The 10179-nt window shown below is 39.3% G+C and overlaps 1 protein-coding gene across 9 annotated transcripts in view; it reads right to left on the bottom strand.

The window, feature by feature from the left end:
• Positions 1-10179, bottom strand: part of UBOX5 (U-box domain containing 5) — a 41574-nt gene that overhangs the window by 20094 nt on the left and 11301 nt on the right. The window contains exon 2 of one of the 9 annotated variants that reach the window (XM_036824853.1): positions 3571-3629. The exons of the other annotated variants lie outside the window; for them this stretch is intronic. The gene's annotated coding sequence lies outside the window, so the exon portion shown is untranslated. The remainder of the gene's footprint in view (positions 1-3570; positions 3630-10179) is intronic. 9 annotated transcript variants of the gene reach the window in all.

A 10179-nucleotide genomic window follows, 5' to 3' on the forward strand; every position in this document is an offset into this window, starting at 1 on the left:
TAACTTTTTAAAATAAATTTATTCATTTATTTATTGGCTGCATTGGGTCTTCGTTGCTGGGCATGGGTTTTCTCTAGTTGCGGCGAGCGGGGGCTACTCTTTGTTGCAGTGCACAGGTTTCTCATTGTGGTGGCTTCTCTTGTTGTGGAGCACGGGCTCTAGGTGCACGGGCTTCAATAGTTGTGGCATGCGGGCTCCGTAGTTGTGGCTCGTGGGATCTAGAGCGCAGGCTCAGTAGTTGTGGCGCACGGGCTTAGCTGCTCTGTGGCATGTGGGATTTTCCTGGACCAGGGCTCGAACCCGTGTCTCCTGCATTGGCAGGCGGATTCTTAACCACTGCGTCATCAGGCAAGCCCTTGATTTTTTTTTAAGGGTCCTATATGTTTCTTGATAAGGTTGCTATTTATGAATAGGATCCTTTTATACTGTTAATTTTTCTAACCACTTATTGCTATATTAGGAAAGCTTTTCACTTTTGTATCCTTATTATGTGTTATCTTTTTTATTTATTTATTTATTTATTTATTTGGCCACACCACACAGCAAGAGGGATCTTAGTTCCCCAACCAGGGATCGAACCTGGGCCCCCTGCAGTGGAAGTGAGGAGTCTTAACCATTGGACCACCAGGGAAGTCCCTCAGTTATCCTATTGAGCTCATTGATTTTAACAAATTTTCAGGGATTCGGGGGGGGCAGGCGGTTCTACAATCTCAATAATAATGAGAGCCTCTTTCTTAAAATGGTAACTCTTAATTTCTGTCTCTCATCTTACTATATTAGCTAGAACTGCCAGAATTATATAAAATAATATTAGAGTTGCCATGCTTGTTTTGTTCCCATTAGAAAACGCCTCTAGTGTTTCATCTTTGAACATAATGCTGATTGGTAGACTGAAACATTCTTTCTATGTTAATAAAGCACTCTGATTTTCATAGGTTTTTGAAAATCAGGGATATGCTTTGAATTCAGATTGTCTCTATGTATTGAGTTTTATTATTTTTCTTATTTGACAGATTAATGAGATATAACACATTTTCCAATTTTTTAAAATTAATTAATTAATTTATTTATTTATTTTCAGCTGTGTTGGGTATTCGTTGCTGCGCGCAGGCTTTCTCTAGTTGTGGTGAGCAGGGGCTACTCTTCGTTGCCATGCGTGGGCTTCTCATTGCAGTGGCTTCTCTTGTTTTGGAGCTCGGGCTCTAGGCATGTGGGCTTCAGTAGTTGTGGCATGGGGGCTCAGTAGTTGTGGCTCGTGGGCTCTAGAGTGCAGGCTCAGTAGTTGTGGTGCATGGGCTTAGTTGCTCCGCGGCATGTGGGATCTTCCCGGACCAGGGATCGAATCTGTGTCCCCTGCATTGGCAGGCAGATTCTTAACCACTGCGCCACCAGGGAAGTCCCAAAATTTCCAATTTTAAGCCACCTTTTTATTCCTAAGATAGGCTCTAGTTGGTTGTGGAAGATTGTTCTTTAAATGTTTTTCAAACTCTACTGAATTTGATTGGTCATATTTAATTTTAGATGAGATAACACTGCACATTCATGTAACATTTACAAGCCCTATGCTAGGAACTGGAGTGGAGATAAAAATGAAATGGTCAGGTGGTAAAACTATTCTATATGATACTGTAATACATGGCATTATACATTTGTGAAAATCCACAGAACTGTACAACACAAAGAATAAACCTTAATGTAAACTATGGACGTCAGATAAAAATAATATATCAATATTGGCTTACCAATTATAAGATATACCATATTAATGCAAGATGTTAATAATAGGGAAACTGTATGCAAGGGAGAGGACGTATATGGGTACTCTGTATTATTTGATCAATTTTTCTGTAAGCCTAAAACTACTCTTAAATAGTCTAATAACAATAATAATAAAATAATAATAATAATAATAAAGAATGATTGGGGAAAAAGTGACTGAAAACAAATTATGACTAGAGAGCAAACTAAAACAAGTGACTGTGCCATTACAGGATTAGAGTAGCAGACCCTTTAAAGAAAATCTTACGAATCATGGTATCTGTTTCTTTAGGAAATAGTGATGCCCAAACATTGTAGGATTCTATATGACTCTGGTTGCCACTGAGGTCTGTGTATGATCTTTTCCTCTCTCTGGTTCCAACACTCCTGATCTTTTAAGGCAAGTATTTCCTGCCTTAATGCTTAACACAGAAAAAAAACAATGGCTCACCATATGAAAATGCAGTCTCATCCAGGAAGACGGCCTCCTCAGCACTGCCTAGGAAATAGCCAAGCTACCTGAATTCACTGCAAACACTCTCCAGTGAATACTCACAAATTATAGGCTCCTTATCCAAATTTGGCATATAAGTACAAGAGAGACCGTGTCTGAGTATAAGCTGGGGACCACAGATCATGGCTAAAGTGTCCTGCAGTTCAAAGAAGCAGCTTGGAGCCAGACAATATGGCATTATAAGATAGCAAGATAATAAATATTTATAAGCAGATATCAATTTTCTTTACAAAGACTTTTTCATTACAAAATATTTTAGATAAAAAGGTAAAGAATGTAACATAGTAGACACTCTTCTACCCACCACCTAGATTTAGCAAATGCTAACATTTTGCCACATTCATGTCTCATTAATGTACCTTAATGATAATTTACCATGTATTATCTTGCAACATGCTTTTCTATTAACCATTATTTTAAGTTTTTTCATGTTGAAATGTGTATATCTAGTTTGTTCATTTTAACTTCTTCATAGTATTCCACTGTATGACTAAAACACAGTTTATTTCTCCATTGACCTAATACTTATATTTTTAATTTTTTTACTATGAAGAAAAGCTGCAGTAAATATTCTCTATAAGTCTTTTTTTGGGAATAAAAGTTAAATAACATGGTCCTGTCCTCAAGTCTTGAAGCATTACAAACTTCCTTCCAACAGTGATTATGGAATACAAAGGTTTGTAACAGAGCTTTTCACAGATGACATTAAGAGTAGGGAAGGATGGTCTAATCAATGTTTTTCAATTTGTTGTTTTAAAATCAAGTTATAGGTTGAAGAAAAGAAATATGAACTAAAAAAGTACAAAATACCAAAGTGCACATAGTGCATTATTTCATGAGACTTTTGTTTCAGTTTTATACAAATACATATAACAAATATATACTAGGTTCAATATAAAATGTACTGTGGCTTTTGATGAAAAAGACTGAAAACACTGGCCAAAGGTATACCCAGAAGTCAGGGAAGAATTCACAGGAGTAACGTTTGAACTAGAGACAACTAAGACACATGTCTGACCTCATGGGCAACTCTGAAGAAGGACAGATACTACATACTAGTGGTAAATAGTACAATATGTGCTTGACTATAGGAGCCAAGAGACAAGAACAGGAACAAAATGGGAAGGGCACTAGGGAGAAGGACCAGTAAGAGTCAAGGCACAGAAACAGGACAACGTGAGGCCAATCCAGGAAATGCTGAATATGCCACTTAGCTGGAGGAAGCAGGGCTGGAAAGGCAGATGGTAGTGATGGGAAGGGCCCTGAATGACATGCCAAGGGGCTTTAGACTACTTTACCTGGTGCACTGAGGCAGTATGTTTCCAAACTGCAGATCAAGAATCAAGAACTCAAATTACTGAGCCGTAACCAGCATTTTAAAAAATTAAGGAGAAAAGAAAGAAAAGGTCAGAATGCATCATACATGAGGGTGATCAGTATTTTGTGAAACTTTAGTTTCAGATATATGTACATATGAAACACTCTGTTCTGGGTTTTGATGAAAAACGTATTTCTTACTAAGCGCTGTAGTAAAAGAATTTGAAAGCTACTTGTCAGAGGAAAGTCATAGAAGGCTTATAACTAGGGAGAGAAATGACACTAATAAAAAGTCTGCCATTAACCTCCGAGATGACAACAGCAATTCTGCACCACTTAGAGGCAATTCACCCTTCAAGTGGTTTTCCTTTCCTCTGGCTGATGTGTTCACACTATCTTTTTTGTACTATATGAGGGGCTATCTTTGCAAATGGCTTTCTGAAGATATCAAAGAAGAATATCAAAGTACAAACTACTTAGAAATAAACTAGCAGTCTGTTTGTCCCTTGACATTCTCCTTATTTTTTTTTAAAGGAAGGGATTTTTTAAGAGGACGAAGGAGAAAAATGAACTATGTATAACATATTACTGAGTATCTCAAGGATTTCAAAGTTACCTTCTAAGAAATCTTTTATTTTTAAAAATTTTAATTAAACCTCTAATTTTTAGGTCATTGTAGATTCATGTGCATGGTAAGAAACAATACAAAGAGATCTCACATAACTTTAACCAGTTTCCCTCAATGATAACATTTTGCATAGTTATAGTGCAACATTACTACCAGGAAGTTGACAATGATACGATCCACTGATCCTACTCAGATTTCACCAGTTTTACATGTACTCATTTGTGTGTGCCTGTTTATTAAGTTCTGTGCAATTTTATTCTATGCACAGATTTATGTAATCACTTTGTGTGTACCAAAGTCAAGATACAGAACAGTTCCATCACAAGGATCCCTTGTACTGTCCTTTTATAAATCCAAATACTCTATTACCACAGAAGTCTTAAAGTTCCTCACCCAGATCTAAGCTCCTCAACTGAAGACTCCAGTTTAATTCCACTACCCACACTATAAGAAACAAACTTGAGGGACTTCCCTGGTGGTGCAGTGGTTAAGAATCCACCTGCTAATGCAGGGGACATGGGTTCAAGCCCTAGTCCAGGAAAATCCCAGATACTGCGGAGCAACTAAGCCCATGCGCCACAACTACTGAGCCTGCGCTCTAGAGCCCGTATGCCACAACTACTGCCTGCGCGCCTAGAGCCCGTGCTCCACAACAAGAGAAGCCACTGCAATGAGAAGCCTGCGCACTGCAACGAAGAGTAGCCCCCGCTCGCCAAAACTAGAGAAAGCCTGGGTACACCCATAAATAAATAAATAAATAAATTTAAAAAAGAAAAAGAAGAATGAGGCTCTAGATACATGCTCAGAGTATTTCTTGCAGCTGACAGCCCCTACAGGACTGAATGTCCACATGCAGACAGACCTTTCTCCTCTGCCTCCCTGTACTCAGGCTGAGGAAAGGAAAATGCAAGGGAAGGACTGAGAAGGGACCCAGAGGTAGGGTGACCAACAATATGGTATACCCAGGACTGAGGGGTTTTTTCAGAACATGGAACTTTCAGTGCTAAAACCAGGAAAGTCCCAAGCAAACTGGGACATCCTATCTGGAAGGTTTCTGTCTGTGCTTCCTCGGAGCTTAAAGCAGCCAAGCAAACCTTTTTGTTGCTGAAGACTCAGAACCTAGAGGTGGGGAAGTGTGGAGGGATAACTTAGAAGAGAATAAGGTGACCATAACACTTTCTGGACACCTGTGCATCCATCTTCCTTTGGCTTACAAAGAAGTTGCCATAGCTGAGTTATACAAGCTGATTTTTGAGTCTCATGAAAATGTAATGGAAAGTAATTCTGGCAAATACACATATTTTAAAGACTAGGCTCAAACAGGTTACAGAATAAAAAAAAAAAGATTACCTGTCAAATAAGAGAAAAGCATTTAGCATCAAAGAGTGGGTAGAATACCAAGGCACTGAGCAATTTCATAAATTGGGCACTTCAGCTTTTAAAGAAGTACAATACTTCTTATAATTTCTAAATTGAGTTACTGGTCCATCCAAGTAAAAAATCTGACTTGTATGCATTTTTTTATAGCTGGTTAAAATGAAAGACAGCTGTCCCAGCCTATCCCACATAGTCACCCACCGATGAGAGGGAAGCAGGAAGACCAGAACACAGGTGTAGGCCCAAAAGAAGCTTGCAATGTTATACACCTGGAGCCAATTCACCCTTCAAGAGCTTACTATGTGCAAGACACTCTGCTAGGCACAAGTGGACACAGTTTTTACTCTTAAGAAACTCACAGGATCAAAACAAGGCACAGATGGGGAAGGGTTAATAGCAGTGTCAGAAAAATTATATGGGAACCCAGGTAAGGCAACCAACCTCCTCACATACAAACCTGACCCTAACTCTGTCCTTCTCCTCCAGGGCCTTACTCCATCTGTTCTTGTCTCTCTCTTGAATCTTCAACTTATCTCTGACTATTGGACCCTTTCCTCAACATGTAAACAACATTCAAGTCTCTTCTGCCCCCATCGGCCACCTCAAAAGAACCCAGCCTTGTCTTTCCTAGGGTTGTCAATTTAGCAAATAAAAATTTTAAATGCCCACTTAAATCTGAAATTTGGATAAACAATGGATTTTTTTGGTTGTTTGTTTAGTGTAAGAATGTTCCATGTACTACTTGGGACATATACTAAAAAATTATTTATTGCACATTCAGCAAACTACGAATAGAAAGGAACTTCCTCAACACAATAAAGGACATTTACGAAAAATCCACAGCTAATACCATACTCAGTGGTGAAAGACTAAAAGCATTCCCCCTAAGATCCGGAACAAGACGAGGATGCCTGCTTTCACCACTACGATTCAACTTTGTCTAGAAGTTCTAGCCAGAGCAATTAGGGAAGAAAATGAAATTTAAAAGTATCCAAAGTGGAAAGGAAGAAGTAAAACTATCTCTATACACAGATGACATGATCCCATATATAGAAAATCCTAAAGAATATACACATATACATACACAAAACTTAGAAGAGCTAATAAAAGAACTGAGCAAAGGTGCAGGGTAAATCAGTTGTATTTCTATACACTAGCAATGAGCAATTCATAAAGGAAATTAAGAAAATTCCATCTATAATAGCATCAAAAAAAATAAAATACTTAGGAATAAATTTAACTGAGAAGGTGCAAAACTTATACACTGAAAACTACAAAATGTTGTTGAAAGAAACTAAAGACTGGACTTCCCTGGTGGCGCAGTGGTTAAGAATCTGCCTGCCAATGCAGGGGACACGGGTTCAAGCCCTGGTCCAGGAAGATCCCACATGCTGCGGAGCAACTAAGCCCATGCGTCACAACTACTGAGTCTGCACGCTAGAGCCCGCATGCCACAGCTACTGAAGCCCGCACGCCTAGAGCCCGTGCTCTGCAACGAGAGAAGCCACCGCAATGAGAAGCCCGCGCACTGCAACGAAGAGTAGCACCCCACTCGCCACAACTAGAGGGAAAGCCCGTGCACAGCAACGAAGAAGACCCAACACAACCTAAATAAATAAATAAATAAATTTATTTTAAGAAAAAAAAAAAAAGGAAAGAAATTAAAGAGCTAAGTAAATGGAAAGACATCCTGTGTTCATGGGTTGGAATACTTGATATTAAGATTGAAAAGATACTAAACATCATCAGTCACTAGGGAAATGCAAATCAAAACCACAATGAGATATCACTTCACATCCACTAGGATGGCTATTTTTTTTAAATAGCAAAGATGTGGAGAAATTGGAACCCTAGTATATTCTGGTAGGAATGTAAAATGGTACAGCCACTGCGGAAGTATGGTGGTTCCTCAATAAGTTAAACATAGAATTAATACATGACCCAGCAATTTCACTCCTAGGTATATACCCAAAAGTACTGAAAACAGGTGTTCAAACAAAAATTTGTATATGAGTGTCCACAGCAGCACTATTCATAACAGCTAAAATGTGAAAACAACCCAATGTCCATCAACTGATGAGTGGATAAATAAGATATTGTATATATATGAAATGGAGTATTTTTTGGCCATAAAAAGGAGTGAAGTACTAGTACATGCTATAACATGCATGAACCTTGAAAATATTATGCTAAGTAGAAGAAGTCAGACACAGAAAGCTGCATATTGTACAATTCCATTTATATAAAATATCCATATATGCAAATCCATAGAGACAAAGCAGATTAGTGGCTGCCAGGGTCTGAGGAAGGGGGAAATGTAGGGTGACTGCTTAATGGGTATGGCGTTTCCTTTGGGGGTGAAGAAACTGTTCTGCAAGTAGATAGTGATGACTGGCTACACAACACTATCAATGTACTAAATATCACTGAATTGTACACTTTGTTTAAAATGGCCAATTTTACATGTATTTTAAAAAACATTATTCACTACTTATCTGAAATTCAAATTTAACTGGGCATACTATATTTTATCTGGCAATCCTAGTCCCATTCTAAATCCTGCTCAAGTTTCCCCATCCCTTCAAAGGTTCCCAAGGAATTGCCTCAATATTTGCAATCCATTCCTTAACTCCACTCATTCAACAGGTGCGCAGTCTGGCTTTTGCCCTGACAATTCAATTCAAATTGCTATTGTTAAGGTCATCAGTGATATCCAAATTGCTAAACTGATTGAAGATTTTTCAGTTCTTGCCTTAATTGCTCTCTCCCTAGCAACTGACTATACAAACCCTTTCCTTTTTGAAATACTCTTTACCCTTGGCTTCTGTGCAGTGAAAGGTTAACTCAGCAGGTTTGGGGTATTCAAGTCTTGCACATTCCAAAGAAACTTCACCAAGTCCTGGGATATAATCTCTAAGCCTTTGGAACACTGTGCCTGATAAGACTGTCATATATACATCTAGGACCTTGGGCCACACCAGATAGTTTACACTAACAAAGTAATATATGGTGGGAGCCTTGGGTCATGCTGTATAAGCTGGACCTCTGGAGGGGCTGGGGACTGAGTAACTAAGGTCAGCCATGTGGGCACTCACTCCATGTCTACATGACTGACCCCAAATAACAACCCTGCACACCAAGACTCAGGTGAGCTTCCCTGACTGGCAGTATCTGTACATATTGGCAAGCATCATTGTTGGGATGAACTAAGAGCAGACTGTATGTCTCCACTGGACAAGGACAACTGAAAGCTTGTGACTGGCCTTTCCTAGACTCTACACTGTGTGCCTTTTTCTTTTGCTGACTTTAATCTGTATCCTTTCACTATAATAAACCACAACTGTAAGTTTTTCTTAGTTCTGTGAATCATTCTAGTGAAAGTGGTCTTGGGGGGCCCAGACTTACTTCTATGCCCCTATTTTTTCCTGAGTCTGATTATCTAACTGTTCTTTTCCTGTCTTTATCACTGGATCCCTTTGCTTTGCCCTCCCTATAAATTCTGGTATTCTACTCTTGGTCATCTTTTCCCCTCCCTACCTGCAATAACCTACTTTCCACCTGTCCTAGGCAATTTCACTCATGGTTCTGCCATCTGACCTCATGCCCATTTGAGACCCCAGCCTGGACCCTTCTGCCTAGAGGCCCATCTCAGCATGACCCAGGCAGACTCAGCATTAACTCTGTACCCAAACACATTCCTGCTTTAGTCTCAATTTTAGTTGCTGACTCCCTATCAATCTAGGCACTAAAATCATCATTCCCCAAACTGATCAATTAGCAAGTATTGCTCTTTTTCCCCTTCCAAACATCTTTGAAATTTAAACTTTCCATTCCCATAATTTTGGCCTTCATTGTCTCTCACATGAGCTCTTGCACACATTTGTGAAATATTCTCCCTGATTGATCTCGCACACCCCCACCACTCAGTCTAGTTCTATCCTGCTTTTTACCTAACGTTTCTAAAACATGAATCTCTCAATTACTCCCTGACTTAGACCCTTTAGAGGCACTCTAGCCCCTGTAAACCTAGGCTCTTTAACAAGGCCATAAGGCTTGTGACCCAGATATTCTCTCTCTCTCTAGCCCCACCCTCTGCCTTCCTTCTACCCCCAACTCTCCAGCAATGCCCAACCACTCTAAATTCCCCGACCACACTCACTAAACATTATTATGTCCCAGGACCCATTCTAGGCACTGCAGATAAATTCTAGACAAAGTTAACTCAAGGAGCTACCTTCCAACAGGGAAACCAGGAAGTAAATAAAGAATAATTTCTGATACTGCTGAATGCAATGAGGATAATGAAGCTGAAGGTGACAGAGCATGATCAAAGGCCAATGGGGTAATTTTAGTTAGCATGGATGGGGAAGTGACTTTTGAGAGGAACCTAAATAATGGTGGGAGGAGTCCATTTTAAAACAAATTCTCATAGACCCCAAGTGTTTATAGAAGTTACCTGTATTAAGTTTCTTACATATATATAATCTTCTTATGCTTGTGGCTCTAATACAAACCTGAAGCCCCCTAGACCACATATTATGGGAGTAATACATTTCCTTCTTGTCAGAGCTACTTGCCATGAAAA

Source organism: Balaenoptera musculus, chromosome 15 (genome assembly GCF_009873245.2).
Source record: "Balaenoptera musculus isolate JJ_BM4_2016_0621 chromosome 15, mBalMus1.pri.v3, whole genome shotgun sequence".
NCBI lineage: Eukaryota > Metazoa > Chordata > Mammalia > Artiodactyla > Balaenopteridae > Balaenoptera > Balaenoptera musculus.